The sequence below is a fragment of the Triturus cristatus genome, chromosome 6 (assembly GCF_964204655.1).
Source record: "Triturus cristatus chromosome 6, aTriCri1.1, whole genome shotgun sequence".
Taxonomy (NCBI): Eukaryota; Metazoa; Chordata; class Amphibia; order Caudata; family Salamandridae; genus Triturus; species Triturus cristatus.
This window is the reverse complement of record NC_140589.1, coordinates 1,928,933,624-1,928,954,906: the sequence shown is the minus strand read 5'-3', so window position 1 is coordinate 1,928,954,906 and position 21,283 is coordinate 1,928,933,624.

Here is a 21,283-nt window from a genome sequence, read left to right as displayed (position 1 = left end):
GACCAAAATCCCTACTCCGCGTCACTGCACCCACGTGACTCGGGGCCACGCCCACCCACGTAGCCACGCCCACTCCAGGAAGCAGAAAAGCGCCGTGCTTGCTCTAAGCCGGTGTTGACCAGCTAAGTACCCTGAGGCGGAAGCCGGGGTGTCTGTGTTGCTGCTAGACTAGCGTTTATTTTATTCTTTGTCAACTGTATTGTGTTTCATGTCTTGTTTTTAAAAACTGAAAACTCACGTAGTCAGCTGCTTTGCTCTTTTGCACTAAACTGCGCCGAGGGGGAAGACCAAAATCCCTACTCCGCGTCACTGCACCCACGTGACTCGGGGCCACGCCCACCCACGTAGCCACGCCCACTCCAGGAAGCAGAAAAGCGCCGTGCTTGCTCTTAGCCGGTGTTGACCAGCTAAGTACCCTGAGGCGGAAGCCGGGGTGTCTGTGTTGCTGCTAGACTAGCGTTTATTTTATTCTTTGTCAACTGCACTGTGTTTCATGTCTTGTTTTTAAAAACTGAAAACTCACGTAGTCCGCTGCTTTGCTCTTTTGCACTAAACTGCGCCGAGGGGGAAGACCAAAATCCCTACTCCGCGTCACTGCACCCACGTGACTCGGGGCCACGCCCACCCACGTAGCCACGCCCACTCCAGGAAGCAGAAAAGCGCCGTGCTTGCTCTAAGCCGGTGTTGACCAGCTAAGTACCCTGAGGCGGAAGCCGGGGTGTCTGTGTTGCTGCTAGACTAGCGTTTATTTTATTCTTTGTCAACTGTATTGTGTTTCATGTCTTGTTTTTAAAAACTGAAAACTCACGTAGTCAGCTGCTTTGCTCTTTTGCACTAAACTGCGCCGAGGGGGAAGACCAAAATCCCTACTCCGCGTCACTGCACCCACGTGACTCGGGGCCACGCCCACCCACGTAGCCACGCCCACTCCAGGAAGCAGAAAAGCGCCGTGCTTGCTCTAAGCCGGTGTTGACCAGCTAAGTACCCTGAGGCGGAAGCCGGGGTGTCTGTGTTGCTGCTAGACTAGCGTTTATTTTATTCTTTGTCAACTGCACTGTGTTTCATGTCTTGTTTTTAAAAACTGAAAACTCACGTAGTCAGCTGCTTTGCTCTTTTGCACTAAACTGCGCCGAGGGGGAAGACCAAAATCCCTACTCCGCGTCACTGCACCCACGTGACTCGGGGCCACGCCCACCCACGTAGCCACGCCCACTCCAGGAAGCAGAAAAGCGCCGTGCTTGCTCTAAGCCGGTGTTGACCAGCTAAGTACCCTGAGGCGGAAGCCGGGGTGTCTGTGTTGCTGCTAGACTAGCGTTTATTTTATTCTTTGTCAACTGCACTGTGTTTCATGTCTTGTTTTTAAAAACTGAAAACTCACGTAGTCAGCTGCTTTGCTCTTTTGCACTAAACTGCGCCGAGGGGGAAGACCAAAATCCCTACTCCGCGTCACTGCACCCACGTGACTCGGGGCCACGCCCACCCACGTAGCCACGCCCACTCCAGGAAGCAGAAAAGCGCCGTGCTTGCTCTAAGCCGGTGTTGACCAGCTAAGTACCCTGAGGCGGAAGCCGGGGTGTCTGTGTTGCTGCTAGACTAGCGTTTATTTTATTCTTTGTCAACTGCACTGTGTTTCATGTCTTGTTTTTAAAAACTGAAAACTCACGTAGTCAGCTGCTTTGCTCTTTTGCACTAAACTGCGCCGAGGGGGAAGACCAAAATCCCTACTCCGCGTCACTGCACCCACGTGACTCGGGGCCACGCCCACCCACGTAGCCACGCCCACTCCAGGAAGCAGAAAAGCGCCGTGCTTGCTCTAAGCCGGTGTTGACCAGCTAAGTACCCTGAGGCGGAAGCCGGGGTGTCTGTGTTGCTGCTAGACTAGCGTTTATTTTATTCTTTGTCAACTGCACTGTGTTTCATGTCTTGTTTTTAAAAACTGAAAACTCACGTAGTCAGCTGCTTTGCTCTTTTGCACTAAACTGCGCCGAGGGGGAAGACCAAAATCCCTACTCCGCCTCACTGCACCCACGTGACTCGGGGCCACGCCCACCCACGTAGCCACGCCCACTCCAGGAAGCAGAAAAGCGCCGTGCTTGCTCTAAGCCGGTGTTGACCAGCTAAGTACCCTGAGGCGGAAGCCGGGGTGTCTGTGTTGCTGCTAGACTAGCGTTTATTTTATTCTTTGTCAACTGCACTGTGTTTCATGTCTTGTTTTTAAAAACTGAAAACTCACGTAGTCAGCTGCTTTGCTCTTTTGCACTAAACTGCGCCGAGGGGGAAGACCAAAATCCCTACTCCGCGTCACTGCACCCACGTGACTCGGGGCCACGCCCACCCACGTAGCCACGCCCACTCCAGGAAGCAGAAAAGCGCCGTGCTTGCTCTAAGCCGGTGTTGACCAGCTAAGTACCCTGAGGCGGAAGCCGGGGTGTCTGTGTTGCTGCTAGACTAGCGTTTATTTTATTCTTTGTCAACTGCACTGTGTTTCATGTCTTGTTTTTAAAAACTGAAAACTCACGTAGTCAGCTGCTTTGCTCTTTTGCACTAAACTGCGCCGAGGGGGAAGACCAAAATCCCTACTCCGCGTCACTGCACCCACGTGACTCGGGGCCACGCCCACCCACGTAGCCACGCCCACTCCAGGAAGCAGAAAAGCGCCGTGCTTGCTCTAAGCCGGTGTTGACCAGCTAAGTACCCTGAGGCGGAAGCCGGGGTGTCTGTGTTGCTGCTAGACTAGCGTTTATTTTATTCTTTGTCAACTGCACTGTGTTTCATGTCTTGTTTTTAAAAACTGAAAACTCACGTAGTCAGCTGCTTTGCTCTTTTGCACTAAACTGCGCCGAGGGGGAAGACCAAAATCCCTACTCCGCGTCACTGCACCCACGTGACTCGGGGCCACGCCCACCCACGTAGCCACGCCCACTCCTCTATCCCCTCTTTATCATGCCCACTTCTCGACAGCGCAGCGGTCGAGCGCAGCGGGCACACCATCAGCACGCCGAAGACACGCCAAAGACTAGCCCGTCTGTGCCCGTCCGTGCCAGGACGGGGCACGAGGCCAAGGCTCCCACTCCCACTTCACCCCCTAGGCTGGTAAGAACATCCTCCGCTCTGAAAGCGTTGCGCCCTACCCCCAATCTGAATTGCTCTCTGCCCAACCTTCACAAAGTTGGAACTCATGTTTGCTCCGAATGTAAACTGTCTACCACCGTATATCAACCCCACCCCGATCCATCTAGGAGACACAGGAAATGCAAACTGTTACGTAAAAACGTGCCGCCAACATATGTATTTTATAGTACAAACTGTCGATCATTGCCCAAACATAAGCATGATATCTTCAATCTCCTTACCGAAGAAAGTCCTAGCGCTGTTTTCTTAACTGAGACATGGCTGCATGACAGCGCCGGCCCGGATGTTGCTATTGCCCTTCCCGATAACTACGCCATTGTCAGAATAGACAGGGAAAAACAGGTAGGGGGTGGGATTGCTATCATTTTTAACAGAGAATTCAAATGCACTTTGGAATCTGTATCAATTCCAGACTGTGAAGCGGGTCTTTTTAAAATCTCTTTGAACCCCAATTTTACAATGTCAGGCCTTCTGATTTATCGACCTCCAGGCAACCCTTCTCAATGGGTATCAAACTTCGCAAATTTTATTACTCCCTACTATATGTCATCAAACAATTTTTCCCTGCTGGGTGATCTAAATCTTCACCTAGAAGATCCCACTATCCCCTCATGCTCTAATCTGTTGGTAGACCTAGCTGCACTAAATCTGTCCATAATAAATTTCAGCCCTACTCACATAGCGGGCCATTTGTTAGACCCCATAATATCCAACATCAGGGAACTTACGTACATTGCCACCGTACCTTCTGGCTGGTCCGATCACCATCTCATTAATTTTAGCATTACTTTTCTACCCTCCCCCAGTTTGGAACAAAACACTGATGTCACTTTCAGGAAAAATTGGAAGTCAGCCGACATCGATGCTTTAAATGCGGCATTAAAACATAACCCTCCAAGCCTAAACTCCAACATGGACCGCGTAGCAATTGAAACACAAAACTGGCTAACAAATGCAGCAAATAATTGTCTGCCTTCTACTCGCACCAAAGGGAGTAGGCATCGTCCTCCAGCCCCTTGGTTTAACGACAGCCTTAAAATAGAAAAATCAAAATGCAAAGTACTAGAACGCAAATGGCGTAAAAAGTACGACCCTAATGCCAAAAGAAGCTATCATGAAGCCAGAAAACATTATCATGCTGCCTGTACAAAAGCGAGAGCTGTTTTTGTCTCTAAAACAATTATCGAAGCAACTAACATGCCTAAAACTCTTTTTTCCAAAGTCAAGGAATTGGCGGGCGCACATACCACAGCTGTTGCACCCCCACTAAGCACACAACAATGCCAGGCGTTAGCTTGTTTCTTTACTGAGAAAATCGATAAAATTATCTCAGACATCAAGACAAAAAATTCTGATCCTGACCCTCCCCCTCTTCCTGACCCATTCTTGCCTCAACCCATTGCTCTGGGTGAAAATTTACTGGAAGCCTGGCCGACTCTTTCATTAGAGAAATTGAAAGGAATCCTAAAAACTGTTAAATCCGGCTCCCCTAGGGACCCCATCCCTATTAAAATTATTAAAAAATTGGATGACCAGTCTTTGGAAATCATTGCCAATCTCTTAAACTTATCTCTTGATCTCGCCACTGTCCCAACCTTATGGAAGCATGCCATGGTGACGCCCCTTTTGAAAAAGCCTACTGCAAATCCAGAAATTCTGGCCAATTATAGACCTATATCTCTGCTCCCTGCTTTTTCTAAATGTCTTGAGAGACACGTACACTCTACTTTAGCCACTTTTGCAGAAGAAAATTCCCTACTCCATCCTTCGCAATCTGGCTTCAGGGCTGGTTTCTCGACTGAAACCGCCCTGTTAGGTGTCACTGAACATATCAGAAAACTTCTTGACCAAGGCCAGACGGTCGCACTTGTGTTATTAGACCTAAGTGCGGCGTTCGACACCATCTCTCATGAAACGCTTATTAAAGAGCTTTATACAAATGGTGTAAGAGGAAAGGCTCTGGATTGGATCAAATCCTTCCTGGCAAATAGAACCTTTCAGATCGCATCTGCACAAGCCGTGTCAGACACCCTACCTGCATCACATGGAGTGCCTCAGGGGTCCATCCTGAGCCCTCTGTTTTTTAATATCTATCTTAAACCTCTGGCAGAACTTGTTGAAAAGTTAGGTCTAACGCTTATGAATTATGCCGACGACACCCAAATCATTTTTTCCCTATCTGAATCTTGTCCCCACTCCCCGTCGTTACTCAAGGAAGGACTATTAAAAATATTGAACTGGATGACTACAAACCAGTTAAAATTGAACGGCGACAAGACGGAAATACTGATTCTGGGTAAGGATCAAGTTCTCTGGAACCCTGCACATTGGCCGGACCAGATGGGCACTTTTCCTACCCCGGTATCCCATGCTCGAAATCTGGGCTTTATATTGGACAATGCCTTATCCATGGACAAACAGGCTAGCAAAGTAACCGGCCTTTGTCTCACCATAGCTAAATGGTTGAGGAAGATCCTGTGGATGTTGCCAGTGTCAACGCAAAAGACCGTAGTCAATGCCCTTATCACATCAAGGCTTGACTACGGCAACATCCTCTATCTGGGTGCAAATAAATCTGTGATCGGACGACTACAGGTAGCGCAAAACGCTGCGGTCAGACTCCTTTGTAATATTCCGAAGAACTCTGGAGTCTCGAACCATCGTCGGAATCTTCATTGGCTCAGGATAGAGAGCAGAATCCGCTTCAAGGCCCTGAACTACATGTTCAGAATAAAAGCAGGAATAGCACCAAAATATCTCCAATCTCTTGCCTGCCTCTATACGCCCAAGAGAAACCTCCGGTCACAGACAGCAGCCTGTTTCTGCATACCAAGGTTTAAACGTGCAAGAACAGGTGGCAGATCTTTTGCCTATCTGGGACCCTCCCTGTGGAACACGCTTCCCCCCGGTATCCGGAAGGAAGAGAACTACTGTAGGTTCAGAAAGCTTGTAAAGACCTGGCTGTATGAACAATAACCACTTAACAGTCACCTTTTTCTCTGTCCTCATTCTAGCTGTGTCTAGGCGCCGGGAAACCCTTTTTGGGTAGCTGTTGCGCCCTATAAATTGATAAAATAAAATAAATATATATATTGTCCAGTTCCTTTTTCACAAGGTATTTTAAATGAATTTTATATTTTATATTTTGTATTTTTTCTTTCTGTTGGAAGGCGTCCCCCGGGGAGGCTACGGAATGCGTTCCCGACCACCCGGAGGCCCACCTTTCCCAGAGTTAGGCCGAGCAAGAGCGGGGAGGCCCTTCCTGGAAGGGTCTCGTACCTAGGATCGCACACGCTGCGCTTACTCTCTCTTCGGATAGAGGGACACCACACAGTAATTCGTTGGAAGATAATATGCTTTTATCGGTGGTTGTCAGGGATCTTTATGATCCGGCAGGCAGGTGCAGAATTAATGCCACAAGCGGCAGCGATCTCGTGATGAGGGAAAAGGGGTAGCGGGGCAGTCTTTGAATCAGTGTCTCTGCGAGGTATCCGGCGCACAGCTCTCAATCCTCGAGCTGAGGGGATGTTGCTTCTCTCTGCAATCTCTGCCGTTTCTCTTGGACAAGCGGGCCGCGAGTCACTCAGCAAGCACCGGAGGTTCGTAGTTCGGGGAGCCGCGACGGCGTCAGCAGGGCTCAGATGGTTCAGAGTTCGGGGAGCCGCGACAGCGTCAGCAGGGCTCAGATGGTTCAGAGTTCGGGGAGCTGCGACAGCGTCAGCAGGGCTCAGAGGGTTCAGAGTTCGGGGAGCCGCGACAGCGTCAGCAGGGCTCAGATGGTTCAGAGTTCGGGGAGCCACGACAGCGTCAGCAGGGCTCAGATGGTTCAGAGTTTGGGGAGCCGCGACAGCGTCAGCAGGGCACAGATGGTTCAGAGTTCGGGGAGCCGCGTCAGCGTCAGCAGGGCACAGATGGTTCAGAGTTCGGGTGGCGTTCTTCGGTTCGGGGAGCGATCGAGCCGCGACCAGGTCAGCAGGCTCTCGTCAGTCCAGGTCTTCTCTGCTCTCGTCCCTTCAGCACCCCTTGTTATACTCCCCCTCCTCTTTGAAGTCCGGAGTCCTCGCGGAGAGGGGTCTGGTGCCTGGGGGGGGCGGTGTGTCGGGTTTTCCTGTCGCTCGGCCCTTTGATCTGTCCAGGTGGGTCCGGGAGGGACTCCAGACACCCAGCGGCCGAGGCGCCTGCTCCCCGGGGGCCTGGTGGTCGGTCGAAACCTCCCTCGGGGGAGAGACCAGAGGTGTGACAGGATCGGCGCCTCTCGGTCTGGTTTGGGGGGGGTTTCGCTCTCCCTCGGCCGGGCATGCGTGTTGGGGATCTGGTCGGCCCTCGGGAGGTTGGCCCACGGGAGCCGGAAGGCGGTATCAACGAGGTTCGGCGTGGTTGCAGGGTAACTTGCTGGTCGGGAGGGCCCACGCCACGAGGCCGGTCTCACACTTTCCTTTTATGTCTTTTTGTTTTTTCCATAGTAGGTAGTTGCTGTTATTTTTTTATTGTAATCCTGCTTTTTGTGCCAGTTGACTGTCTTTGTTACTCTGTCGTCAAGTGTTATTGGTTCTTCCTGTGATGCTGCAGTAAGTTTGATATCAACGCAGAGTCCTGTGAGAGACCCTGCTTTGATTACTCCATAACTATAACAAATTCACGCTCAAACATGCACTCGTAAAGCCCTAAGCGAGCTCTCCTGGAGGAAAAGCACTAGCATAAATAATGCAAAGCTTGTAAAAGTGCACATTTTCAATAAGAAGACTTGTTCGGAATAGATCACCCCTTTAAGAAAACTTAATGATGTGATTCCCTTACCCAGTCCCCTGGTGGTCGCACCTCTTCTTTTAATGTGATACAGTCGCACTAGTTTGCCCTTCGAGAATCAATTATGTGCAAAGAATGTTGCAGCATTGAAAACAAGCATTGCCAAAGCCAATAGTCCTGGTGTAGGCTGTCAGCCTTCTGGAATTTCTTATTTTGTCATGGTTTTTGCAAAACTTTATTAAGCAGATGGCTGCCAGTATATGGATATGTGTATGTATATAAACATATTTATTTCTATATTGCTAAAGGCAAACATTTTTTTGGTCTCCAAAATGCACACATTACCATAGTACTTCCTGGCACAGAAGGGAACGTGTGTGTGGATGTGATCCTTGTGAAAGGGTGGCATTCCGTAGCTCGTAGTGAAGTCGCCAGTGGCTGAAGAGGGCTACTCCATTGCCCCTTGATGCATGCTGTAGTGTGTGGATGTGATAGGGAAGTCACCAATGGCTGAAAAGGGCAGCTCCATTGCACCTTGATGCATGCTGGAGTGTGTGGATGTGCTCCTTGTGAAAGGCTGGCATTCCGTAACTCGTAGTGAAGTCGCCAGTGGCTGAAGTGGGCTGGTCCATGGCCCCTTGGTGCATGCTGGAGTGTGTGGATGTGCTCCTTGTGAAAGGCTGGCATTCCGTAGCTCGTAGTGAAGTCGCCAGTGGCTGAAGAGGGCGGCTCCATTGCTCCTAGATGCATGCTGGAGTGTGTGGATGTGATAGGGAAGTCGCCAATGGCTGAAGAGGGCTCCTCCATTGCACCTTGATGCATGCTGGAGTGTGTGGATGTGCTCCTTGTCAAAGGGCGGCATTCCGTAACTCGTAGTAAAGTCGCCAGTGGCTGAAGAGGGCTGCTCCATTGCCCCTTAATGCATGCTGGAGTGTGTGGATGTGCTCCTTGTGAAAGGCTGGCATTCCGTATCTCGTAGTGAAGTCGCCAGTGGCTATAGAGGGCTGCTCCATTGCCCCTTGATGCATGCTGGAGTGTGTGGATGTGCTCCTTGTGAAGGGGCGGCGTTCTGTAACTCATAGTGAAGTCGCCAGTGGCTGAAGAGGGCTGCTCCATTTCCCCTTGATGCATGGTGGAGTGTGTGGATGTGCTCCTTGTGAAAGGCTGGCATTCCGTAACTCGTAGTGAAGTCGCCAGTGGCTGAAGAGGGCTGCTCCATTGCCCCTTGATGCATGCTGGAGTGTGTGGATGTGCTCCTTTTGAAAGGCTGGCATTCCGTAACTCGTAGTGAAGTTGCCAGTGGCTGAAGTGGACTGCTCCATTGCCCCTTGGTGCATGCTGGAGTGTGTGGATGTGCTCCTTGTGAAACGGCAGCATTCCGTAACTCGTAGTGAAGTCGCCAGTGGCTGAAGTGGGCTGCTCCATGGCCCCTTGGTGCATGCTGGAGTGTGGATGTGCTCCTTGTGAAAGGCTGGCATTCCGTAACTCGTAGTGAAGTCGCCAGTGGCTGAAGTGGGCTGCTCCTTTGCCCTTTGGTGCATGCTGGAGTGTGTGGATGTGCTCCTTGTGAAAGGCTGGCATTCCGTAGCTCGTAGTGAAGTCGCCAGTGGCTGAATAGGGCTCCTCCATTGCCCCTTGATGCATGCTGGAGTGTGTGGATGTGCTCCTTGTGAAAGGGTGGCATTCCGTAGCTCGTAGTGAAGTCGCCAATGTCTGAAGTGGGCTGCTCCATTGCACCTTGATGCATGCTGGAGAGTGTAGATGTGCTCCTTGTGAAATGGCGGCGTTCTGTAACTCGTAGTGAAGTCGCCAATGGCTGAAGAGGGCTCCTCCGTTGCACCTTGATGCATGCTGGAGTGTGTCGATGTGCTCCTTGTGAAAGGCTGGCATTCCGTAGCTCGTAGTGAAGTCGCCAGTGGCTGAAGAGGGCTGCTCCATTGCCCCTTGATGCATGCTGGAGTGTGTGGATGTGCTTCTTGTGAAGGGGTGGCATTCCGTAGCTCGTAGTGAAGTCGCCAATGTCTGAAGTGGGCTGCTCCATTGCACCTTGATGCATGCTGGAGAGTGTAGATGTGCTCCTTGTGAAATGGCGGCATTCTGTAACTCGTAGTGAAGTCGCCAATGGCTGAAGAGGGCTCCTCCGTTGCACCTTGATGCATGCTGGAGTGTGTGGATGTGCTCCTTGTGAAAGGCTGGCATTCCGTAGCTCGTAGTGAAGTCGCCTGTGGCTGAAGAGGGCTGCTCCATTGCCCCTTGATGCATGCTGGAGTGTGTGGATGTGCTCCTTGTGAAGGGGTGGCGTTCTGTAACTCATAGTGAAGTCGCCAATGGCTGAAGTGGGCTGCTCCATGGCCCCTTGGTGCGTGCTGGAGTGTGTGGAAGAAAAATGTGAATGACACAATCACAGACTAATGGATGTAGTCTGGTTGAAAACCACTATAGGTAACTGTCATACACACATGTTAGTAGAATCAAAAGGTTTTGCCAAACACAGTGCTAAGGAAGCCTATCATTCTGGCATTGGCTGCTAGCCTTTACTTGTTAAAAATAAGGAACGAAAGAGAAACAGCAACAAAAAGGAAGGAAAGAAAGAAGGGAAGAACGATAGAAAGATAGTAAGCAAGAAGGAAGGAAAGAAAAAGGTAGGAATAAAGACAGAAGGAAAGAAAAGAGAGAACGAAAGCAGGTGTCACGGCTCACCGCGGCCGCAGAAGGAACACGGCAGTGGCGTAGGCGCTGCCTGCACACCGGCGCTGGGTAGAACTACACTTCCTAAGCACCGCTGGGTTCAGGCGCACGCAACGTCATCACTCCGCCGGAAGCCGTTAAAGACGACTTCCAGGGCAGCGGACGATGCCGTTGATTCCAAGACGTCCCGGGTGCAAGTTCACCGCAGATCTATGAGAGGCTGGTAGGGGTGCTCCGAGCACCAAACCTTGATCACTGTTTGTTCCATTACCAAGCCTCATTGTTGATATTTCGTGACTTTGTTCGCACTTACCTTCGGCACCCCGTTGGTTGAGCCAAGCGGCTCTTGCGGGGCGTGCCCTTTCCTAACGCACCCCGTTGGTCGAGCCAAGCGGCTCTTGCGGGGTGTGCCCTTTCCTTTCCATTGGCACCCTGTTGGTTGAGCCGAGAGGCTTTTGCGGGGCGTGCCCTTTTCTTTGACGCACATATTGTATGCATTACTTTTGACTGCACACCGCAGGTAATTGCTCCTGGCTGTAATCAACCCTAGCCTTTGGCATCAGGAAACCCAGCGGCTGCTGGGAACTATACTCCGGTTCTCCCTTAACACAAAACGGAGGGGCCAGGGGGGATTTTGCCCCCATTGGGGAGCAGAACACGGTTGTGTGCAGGGGGCCATACTTCTCACTGTGGTACAATTTACGCTTTGGTGTCATTTCTAGTGGTTATGTTTTGTTTGCCATCTCTGCAGATTTATCTTTAATCATAGGAGGAAAAGGCGCTGTAGGTACTGAGAGACGCCTCGCTCCTCCTTCCCTTTCTTTGATGCCCTACAAACGCACTGGTGGCTGGGTGCTATAATTCCCGCTGGTATTCATGAGAGAATGTCTACACTGCTTGCTTTCTTTTACAGGTACAGCGCCAGGCGTAGCGTATGTTCAGGGTAGTGTTATTTCCTTGTGCTATAATTGTATTGTAATATTCATAAGTGCTTACTCTCGTTCCAGGTCTCCCTCCCCGCTGTCCCCTTCCTTTCCTTCCCTCACTTGATCCCTCCAGCGAGTCTGTTAGGTTCACTCAGACCTTGGGGATATCAAGGGGTGGAACCCATTTGAGCATCGTACGACTCCGAGGACTCACGGACCTTGACAGAATCAACGGCCCATCGAATTTATATCCTCCCAGTCGTACGGTGATATGGCCACCTTGGAAGATGTACTATCCGCCTTGGCTCTGGTACAAGCCGAAGTAGCGGCCTCCAGGTCAGAAAGAGCAAGCCTTCAGGCACAGGTAGACCGAATGGCTAAAAATCCGTTTGACGTGGGGACATCTCATGTTTCACACCCGGCTTCGGTGGTTGTAGAAATCCCTACACCAGTGCCCTTAGCTACCCCTGAGAGATTTTATGGGGACACTAGTAAGGTTCAGGTATTCCTTACGCAAGTTATGCTTCATTTCACTTGTAAGGTTAAGGCTTTTCACTCCAATCATGCTAGAGTAGCCTTTTTAATATCCTATCTAGCAGGGGATGCGGCCCAATGGGCGGTACCATTAGTCAAAAGGGACGATCTCATATTGTATGATTGGGATTCCTTTCTCAAGGAATTCGAGAGAACTTTTAATCGTAGGGCTGCCACTCTATCAGCCGATCGAGACTTACTAGAACTTAAACAAGGGAATCGGGACTTAATTGCCTACCTTAATGATTTCCGTAGATTAGTAGCTGAAACGGAGTGGCCTGAATCCAAACAGGCGGCTATCTTCCACCAGGGTCTTAAAGAGGACATGAAGGATGTTTTAGCCCAAATCGACCCCCAACCCGCTAATTGTGAGGAGCTAATTAGCCTGATCCTAAGACTAGATCATCGTATAGGAAAAAGAAAGGGGGAGCCTAAGAAGAGGGAAAGATGTACCCCGCGGGTGGACCACCCCAGACCCTTGGACCTAAAGCAGGAACCAAGATCCGAACCAATGGAGATAGGAACGGTTCGGGCACCGCTTTCCGTGGAGGAACGGGAGAATCGACGAAAGAAGGGGTTGTGCATATACTGCGGGAAGAAAGGTCACTTCATCAAAGAGTGCCCTGTTGAATCTAGATACCCAAGCACAGAGTACAAAAAGGTGTCGGTGGTTGCATCCGAGTCCTCTGCGGGAAACGAACAAGCTTGAAGATGGTAGAGGGGACCTCTTCAAGCCAAGTGCATATCCCTTCGCTGAAAGGAGAAGTGGCGAAAGAAACCCATCATTTTTTTTTGGGATATACAACTGTTGATACACGATGATTGGCGATGGGTTAAGGCTGTGCTGGACTCCGGGGCCACCGGTTGTTTCATGGACCAAACACGGGCTCAGCTGTTGAATATACCACTCCAAGAGAAGGATACACCAGAGGCGGTTTTTGCGGTGGATGGGAGACGGTTAACTTCGGGACCTATTCGTCTACAAACAGGAGCCCTCCCGATGAGACAAGGTAAAGATCACCAGGAAACCATAGAGTTTGGTATCATCCAGGCTCCGCAATACGGTGTCATATTGGGACTACCATGGCTTAGACAACATAACCCTCATGTAGATTGGGAAGAGCGAACAGTGCGGTTCACTTCTGAGTATTGTAGACATCTCTGTAATCTGCCCCATTCCAATCCGGCGAGGGCCTTGGCTTTTACCCATCATGTGGCCACAGCAGTAGAGCACGATATAACCTTGCCCGAGGCATACCACCCTTATAGGCAAGTGTTCAATGAAACCAACGCGGAGGAACTGCCCCTCCATCGACCCTACGATTGTCAAATAGATTTGGTACCAGAGGCGATCATACCCGCATGGAGGTTATACGCCCTCACGGAGCCAGAAAACGTCCATCTACGTGCCTACCTTGATAAACATCTGGCGTTGGGATTTATACGTGTTTCCAAGTCCCCTGCGGCCTCCCCGCTGTTTTTTATTCCCAAAGCCAACGGCGAGTTACGCGCTTGTGTGGATTTCAGGGCGTTAAACGCTATTACCATTAAGAACAGGTATCCGCTCCCGTTAATTAACGTCTTGCTGGAGCAAGTGAAAAAAGCGGTGATTTACACGAGGCTGGATTTGAAGGGAGCATATCACTTAGTCCGGATGCGGAGCGGGGATGAGTGGAAGACGGCGTTTAAAACTCGTTATGGGCTTTACGAGTATATGGTTATGCCATACGGCCTATGTAATGCTCCCGCGGCCTTCCAATTTTTCTTAAACTATGTCTTGCGGGAGTACATAGACCAATTCGTGGTGGTTTACATCGACTATATCTTAATCTATTTGTCCAAGACCGAAGATCACGAATACCACGTCCGGACAATCCTAGCAACCTTACAAAAACACCATTTGTATTGTAAAAGCAGCAAATGTGAGTTCAGCGTGCCAACGGTCGAATTCTTGTGGGTAAATCTAGCTCCCTGGGGACAGGAAATGTCCGAAAGAAAAGTTCAGGCAGTAAAGGATTGGCCCATACCCAAAAACATCCGTGATATCCAATGTTTTCTTGGCTTTGCCAATTTCTATCGCCGGTTTATTGATCGCTTTTCGGACCTAGCAGCCCCTCTCACAAGATTGCTGCGGAAGAAGGTCGTATTTCAATGGACAAAAGAGGCTCAGACAGGGTTTGACGCATTGAAACATGCATTTACTCAGTGCCCGTTCTGGTGCATGCCGATCCAGATCGACCGTACATCATTGAAACAGACGCGTCGGATGCAGCAGTGGGGGCGGTTCTCTCTCAACGTCTTACCTCAACAGGTCAGTTACACCCTGTAGCTTATATGTCAAGAAAACTAAACTCCACTGAAAGGAACTATGTGATAGCCGAAAAAGAATTACTCGCCATAAAACAGGCGTTTATGGACTGGAGGCATTTCCTGATGGGGGCTAAACACATAGTGACCGTATTCACAGACCACCGCAACCTCCAATTTATGACCGCAGCTAGGCATCTCACTCCAAGGCAACTGCGATGGATGCTGTTTTTTGCGGAGTATAATTTCCTAGTTACCTATCGCCCCGGGAGCGAAAACAAGAAAGCGGATGCTTTAACGCGCCAAGACTCACCATCCAGCCTTGGAGAAATTCCTCCCAAGGCCATCATAAAACCACAGAATATAATCAACGCTACGTGCACAGACGGGTTCCTGCAAAGCGTCGCTCGTGCCATCAGCAGCAGAACGTGGAAGATTTGGCTACAAAAGAACAAGGATTGGAAAGTGACAAAGGGAATCCTGGTTCGGGGAAGACAACTCCTCGTACCCCTTCATTCTCTACGGAAACAAGTCTTTCAATGGTGTCACATCTTGCCCTGTGCGGGGCACAACGGCAAGGAAAAAACTCTGGACAGGGTGTTACGCCAATTCTGGTGGCCTACAGTCACAAAAAACATAACCACATGGGTAGCTGAATGCACAGTATGCGCTCAAAACAAGCCTTCGCATGTGCGTCCTGCTGGACTCCTACAACCGCTTCCGACTCCAGACCAGCCCTGGGAACATATCTCGATTGATTTTGTGGTAGGAATGCCGGCAGATGAGGGGCATACAATCATCCTAGTCGTGGTGTATTATTTGACCAAAATGGCTCATTTTGTGGCGTGTAAACAAATGCCCTCCGCTAGTTCACTAGCTCAGCTGTTACTAACCCACTAGTAAGATTGCACGGAATACCCAAGGTCATAATCACAGATAGGGGAGGTCAGTTTACAGCCAATTTTTGGAAGACATGGTGTTCAGCACTAGGAATCGCAGCACACACCTCCACTAGCTTCCACCCCCAAACGGATGGTCAAACAGAAAGAGTAAACCAAACTCTAAAACAGTACTTAAGATGCTATACAGACGTAGCCACCGAAGCCTGGGTAGAGAAACTCTGGTTAGCAGAAGTAGCATATAACAGCGCGACACATAGTTCAAAAAAGTTTGCCCCGTTCTATTGCAACTATGGGAACCACCCAGTCTTCACTTCATCCAGCCCAAGCAAAGAGAGTGCCCGAGGTACAGGAAAGAATTAAGAACATACAAACCACACTGAGGGCTGCTCAGGGAAATTTAAAAAAGGCTAAAATGCAGTATAAAGCGTTTGCAGACAGAGCCAGGCGTCAAGGACCCTCATATAAGGTAGGGGAGTATGTGTGGCTATCAACCAAGCACATACGGTTTAAAAGATATAGCATATTTAATCCACGATACATTGGACCGTATAAAATAGCCAAACTGATTAATCCTGTGGTGGTCAAATTGGCCTTGCCCTCCACCCTGAGAATACACCCCGCATTTTCACGTGTCTTTGATCAAACCAGCGCGGAAACAAAACCTCAAAAAGCATCCCCCGATCTTAATTAATCAGGAGGAAGAATACGAAGTAAGGGGTAGTGTTGACTCCAAAATACACCAAACTAAACTCTGGTATTTGGTGGCATGGAAGGGGTACAGAAACGAAGAGAATTCCTGGGAGCCGGCACGGGGGTACACGCTCCTCTGTACACTAAACTCTTCCACAAAAGGTTCCCCTTGAAACCGTGCCCCTGCCAGTGTTCCTCTGGGGTGGGATGTACTGTCACGGCTCACCGCGGCGGCAGAAGGAACACGGCAGTGCCGTAGGCGCTGCCTGCACACCGGCGCCGGGAAGAACTACACTTCCCAAGCACCGCTGGGTTCAGGCGCACGCAACGTCATCAAGCCGCCGGAAGCCGTTAAAGACGACTTCCAGGGCAGCGGACGATGCCATTGATTCCAAGACGTCCCGAGTGCAAGTTCACCGCAGATCTATGAGAGGCTGGTAGGGGTGCTCCTAGCACCAAACCTTGATCACTGTTTGTTCCATTACCAAGCCTCATTGTTGATATTTCGTGACTTTGTTCGCACTTACCTTCGGCACCCCGGTGGTTGAGCCAAGCGGCTCTTTCAGGGCGTGCCCTTTCCTTTTTTTTTTTTTTATTTTTTTTTTTTTAATAAATTTTATTGTTCTTCGACACAAAATACATAAAGATATGAGACAAAAATAAAAATTGCAACCATCATGTGCAAATATATAGATCGAATAGTCCTTCCAGATTGATCCTTTGCAACAGTTCATACAAAAAAGAAAATATGGCTTTTTATATACATGCAATCCCAGAAAACAAAGAAAAAATAGAAAACATAAAACAGATTGAATAATCCTGGTAAGCTCAGAGGGGGAGATAAGAACAAACAATTTCTAAAAAAAAGTGCAATGAACATTTCCAATAGTAATTAATTCATCAATTTATCAATTGGTGCCCAAATTTGCAAACCTCTTTCTCTTTTCCTACGTCCCTTTAATTTATAGATAGACGACTCTAGATTATATACCGCAAATAAACATGCCCTCCAATTTGAAAAAGTCGGGGGATCCGTACAAACCCACTGGGATGTGATACACAGACGGGCAATGGCCATAGCTATAAATAACAATTCTATATTTGATCTTGCCCATCCATTTATTAGATTTTGACTAGTCCCCAAAATAAGGAGAGCTGGATTGATTCGGACTGAAGTCCGAAAAATTGCGGATAAAAAGGTTTCGATATCATAGATAAATTCTTTTAATTTTGGACATGTGAAAAACATGTGGACAGCATCTGCTCCAAATAAATTGCACCTACTGCAACTTGCACCCCTAGTGCCACCCCATTTTGATATTTTCGCTGGAGTGTAGTATAAATCAAATATGGACATAAAATGTTGACTCCTTATACTACCCATGATCAATATCTGATTTCCTAAAGATATGGAATCTTCAATATCAATCCCATCCTCCCCCAGCAATTTAGCCCATTTTCCTGTAAGGGACAGTAAGTCATCTGGAAAAGACTCAAGCAAATTCATATATAATTTCACCAAGCGTTCCCTTTTCTGAATCAGTTCAACCAAAGGGATTTTACTAAAGTTATAAACCGACCGATGAGGTCCACAAGCTAAAAAACTACGGATCTGTAAAAATTTAAAGAAATCAGTCCTGCTAAGCTCATACTCCTCTTGTAAAGTTGCAAAAGATTTCATTTGACCGTTATAGTAAAGGTCTCCCAGTATATAGATACCTTTCCTGCCCCAAATAGTTGTAACGTAATCTCGAAAGATTGGCGGTAAAATGGGTGTAGTTAATAAAGGAGTATATGCATTTAGGTTTGGAATTTTTAATTTCCGTTGAATCTGTCTCCATACCTTAAATGCTGCCTGAAGAGTTTTAAATCTTGTCTTTTTGTAATAGCTTGGTTCGAATATTGAGACCAGTAGCCCTTTCGCTTGGTCCCCCAGACCAAGTTCATATATAGAGATGGGCGGCATGCCATTGGTATATTAGATTTGGATCCAACAAGTAAAATAGCCGTATGTTGGAGGATTGCAACCCAATAATACAATAAAAAATTCGGAATGGCTAAACCCCCACGATCTTTAGGGATGAACAGCCATTTGATTGCTCTCCTTGATCGGCGATAAGACCATAGAAACCTAGAGCATACCCTTTCCATTTTCAAAAAAAAGGAAGCTGGAAACTCAAGCGGAATTGTCCTGAACAGATCTAGAAATTTGGGTAGAATCAGCATCTTTAAAACATTGCTCCGCCCTATCAAGGACAAGTGTAAATAATCCAGTCTCTCCAATTTCTTATTGGTAGCTACTATTAAAGGGGAAAGATTCATATCTGAGATCTTTTCTACTTGGGCAGTGATTGTAATACCCAGATACGTAGCCTCAGTCACAACAGGAAAGCCGGGAGGGCAAGACCTACCAGAGCACAAGATTAAAGTTTTATCGACATTGAGTTTATACCCAGATAAAGCTCCGAACTGTTCTGCTAGATCTTTGACAATTGGGAAGGCAGAAACGACTTCACTCGTAAGGACCGCGATGTCATCGGCATAAGCCAATGCTCTGTAGGATACCCCTCCCGTCTCAATTGCTTTAATATGGGTATTAACCTCTAGCTTCTTTAGAAAAGGATCAATATACAAGGCAAAAAGAAGGGGTGAGCAAGGACAACCCTGCCTTGTGCCCCTGCTTATAGTAAATGTTGATGATTCCTGACCTTCTATCCTGATTACGGCTTCAGGGTTTGAATATATCACTTTGATTGCCCGTATGAAATCTTTACCCAAATCTTTCCAACTTAAAACTGACCAAAGGAACCGACAGGAGACCCTGTCGAATGCCTTTTCGGCGTCCAAGAGGAGAACTCCCAGCGGTGACCTTGTGGCTTGAGCCCAATCAAGAAGGGCAATCACCCAACGAACATGGTCAGTCGTGTCCCTTCCTGGAATAAATCCATGTTGATATTGGGAGACCAGGGGAGTTATAACTTTACCTAGCCTTATTGCTAATAATTTCGAATATATTTTGCTGTCACTATTGATAAGCGTTATTGGCCTATAGGAAGCAGGACTCAGCTCTGGTTTGTCCTTTTTTTTAAAGATGATAATGGTGGTCTTTCGCCAAGAGTCAGGAATTTCATACTTATTATTACGTGCATGTTCAAGTAGGTGTAACATATCATGTTTGAGCTCTTCTCGAAAAACGCGGTAAAATTCCAGCGGGATGCAATCAGGGCCTACTGCTTTTCCTGAAGCTAGGGAGATCAAAGCGTGCTCTATTTCCTCCCAGCTAAATTGAGCTCCCAAAGCTTCCTTTTGACCCTGAGGGACCTTCACCGTCTCCATCTCATTTAGAAACTCAATAAAGATATCATTCCTTATCACAGTAGGGTCTTGTGAATATAGCTGTTTATAAAACTTTTGAAAAACCCTTAAAACTCCAGTTGGAGTCTCTTGAATCTATCCTTCGTCATCCTTAATTTTAAGAATTCGATTAGAAACTTCCCGTTGTTTCAGTCGCTTGGCTAATACTCTACCAGTATTTTCACCCAGCTCATATGCCTCTGCCTTCTGAAGAATATATCTGGCTGCTATCTCCATACTGATATGCTCATGAATTTTATTTTTTAATATAGCAATAGATTGCTGGCACTCATCTATACTTGTCCCCTGCACAATCTTATTAATTAGATTACATTCTTCTTGCCTCAGTAGTTCCACCCAATTATGAATCTCCTTTTGTATTTTTTTTTGTCGTGTAATAGTGAAGCTCAGAGTCTCCCCTCTGACTGCTGCTTTGAAAGTATCCCAGACTATGCAAGCAGATGCTGTATCTCGATTAATAGAAAAAAACTCAGGTATCCAAGTAGCCATGTGAGAGCAATATGCCTTATCCAACAGAAGTTTTCTCTCAAACGTCCATGGTCGCTGGACCTTACCCATCCCTTGAACAGGGATTTCTATTATCAATGGATTATGGTCCGAGATCACTCTGGGGAAAATCTCAATATCACAAACATTGACCAAATGGGTAGAAAGAAAAAAGTAATCCAACCTCACATGTTTATTATGGGGGACCGAGAAGAAGGTGTATCCTGGGTCTGGGGATTTAAGTTTGAACCAGGTATCTGATAACCCATATTCCGATACCAGCCCTTGAAGGGCTCTAAAAACCCTGACTTTTTTACCCTGATAAATGGACGGTTTGTACAGATCGTACTGACTATCTATATGGATGTTTCTATATGGATGTTAAAGTCCCCACATAGTATTAAGGGGCTTGGCCATAGGGCCAATTCTATATTTAAAAAGTTCAAGACCTCAGGATCATCAAGATTAGCCCCATAGACTGAGCATAAAGTCAGGACTGATTTGTTTACTGTAATTTCTGCAATCGCCCAGCGACCCAGACAATCTGCTTTTGACCTTTTAGATAGACATGTTCCTTTCTTAAATAATATTGCCACCCCCTTATGTTAGTACTTTGGCGAGTACATATTACTGTCTCAAAGCCAAGTTCCCCCAACCATCTGCGATTATTCCACTGTATGTGAGTCTCCTGAAGGCATAGCATATCGATCCTCATAAAACGCAATTGTTTAGCCAGCATCCCACGTTTCCTCCTATCATTAAGACCACAGATGTTAAGAGAACAGATCAGTAGCCTACCTGTCATCAGAGTGTGCAAAGATCCCCGTAATCAAAATCACATGTAGGAAAATGGAAAAAGATTTTCCCCCTCTCAGAAAGCCATTATTCAGCTGCTGTAGCTCAGAATCAATTAGTAACAAATTTGTCGAAGAAACAAAGACAAAAACCCCTCCCTTCCCCACCCCCCGGACCACCATCCCACCCCCCTACCCCCACCCAAGCAACCCTCCCTCCCCCCACCATATGAGGCATAAGGACCAAGGTCCTAGGTGATGATAAAGCAAACTCCGCTTCCCACTCACTCAGCTGAGCAGCTCCTCTCCCACCCCCATTTATTAAACAGAGAAACAAGGAGAATAGGGGAAAACAGAATAGAAAACAAAAAAAACAGCAGAGCTATCTGTTACCAATCCCTATACTGATAACCAACAGTTATATTTCTAGCTTACACACAAACCACCCTGCAGTGTGAGTAAATATTCGTTTGCCTGAATTTCAGGAAAAAAAAAAATTGCGGTCCCGTTCACAATAACCTTTAGCTTCGCTGGATTCAATAAAAACACCTGAACCCCTTTCTCCTGAAAACCTGGAATTAATTGCCTGAGCTGCCATCTTTTCTCTACTGTTCCTTGACAAAAATCTGGTCTAACAAAAAATTCACACCCTTTACCCCTGCGTTTTCTATCAGGTCGGGCCAGATCATATAATGCCTCACGT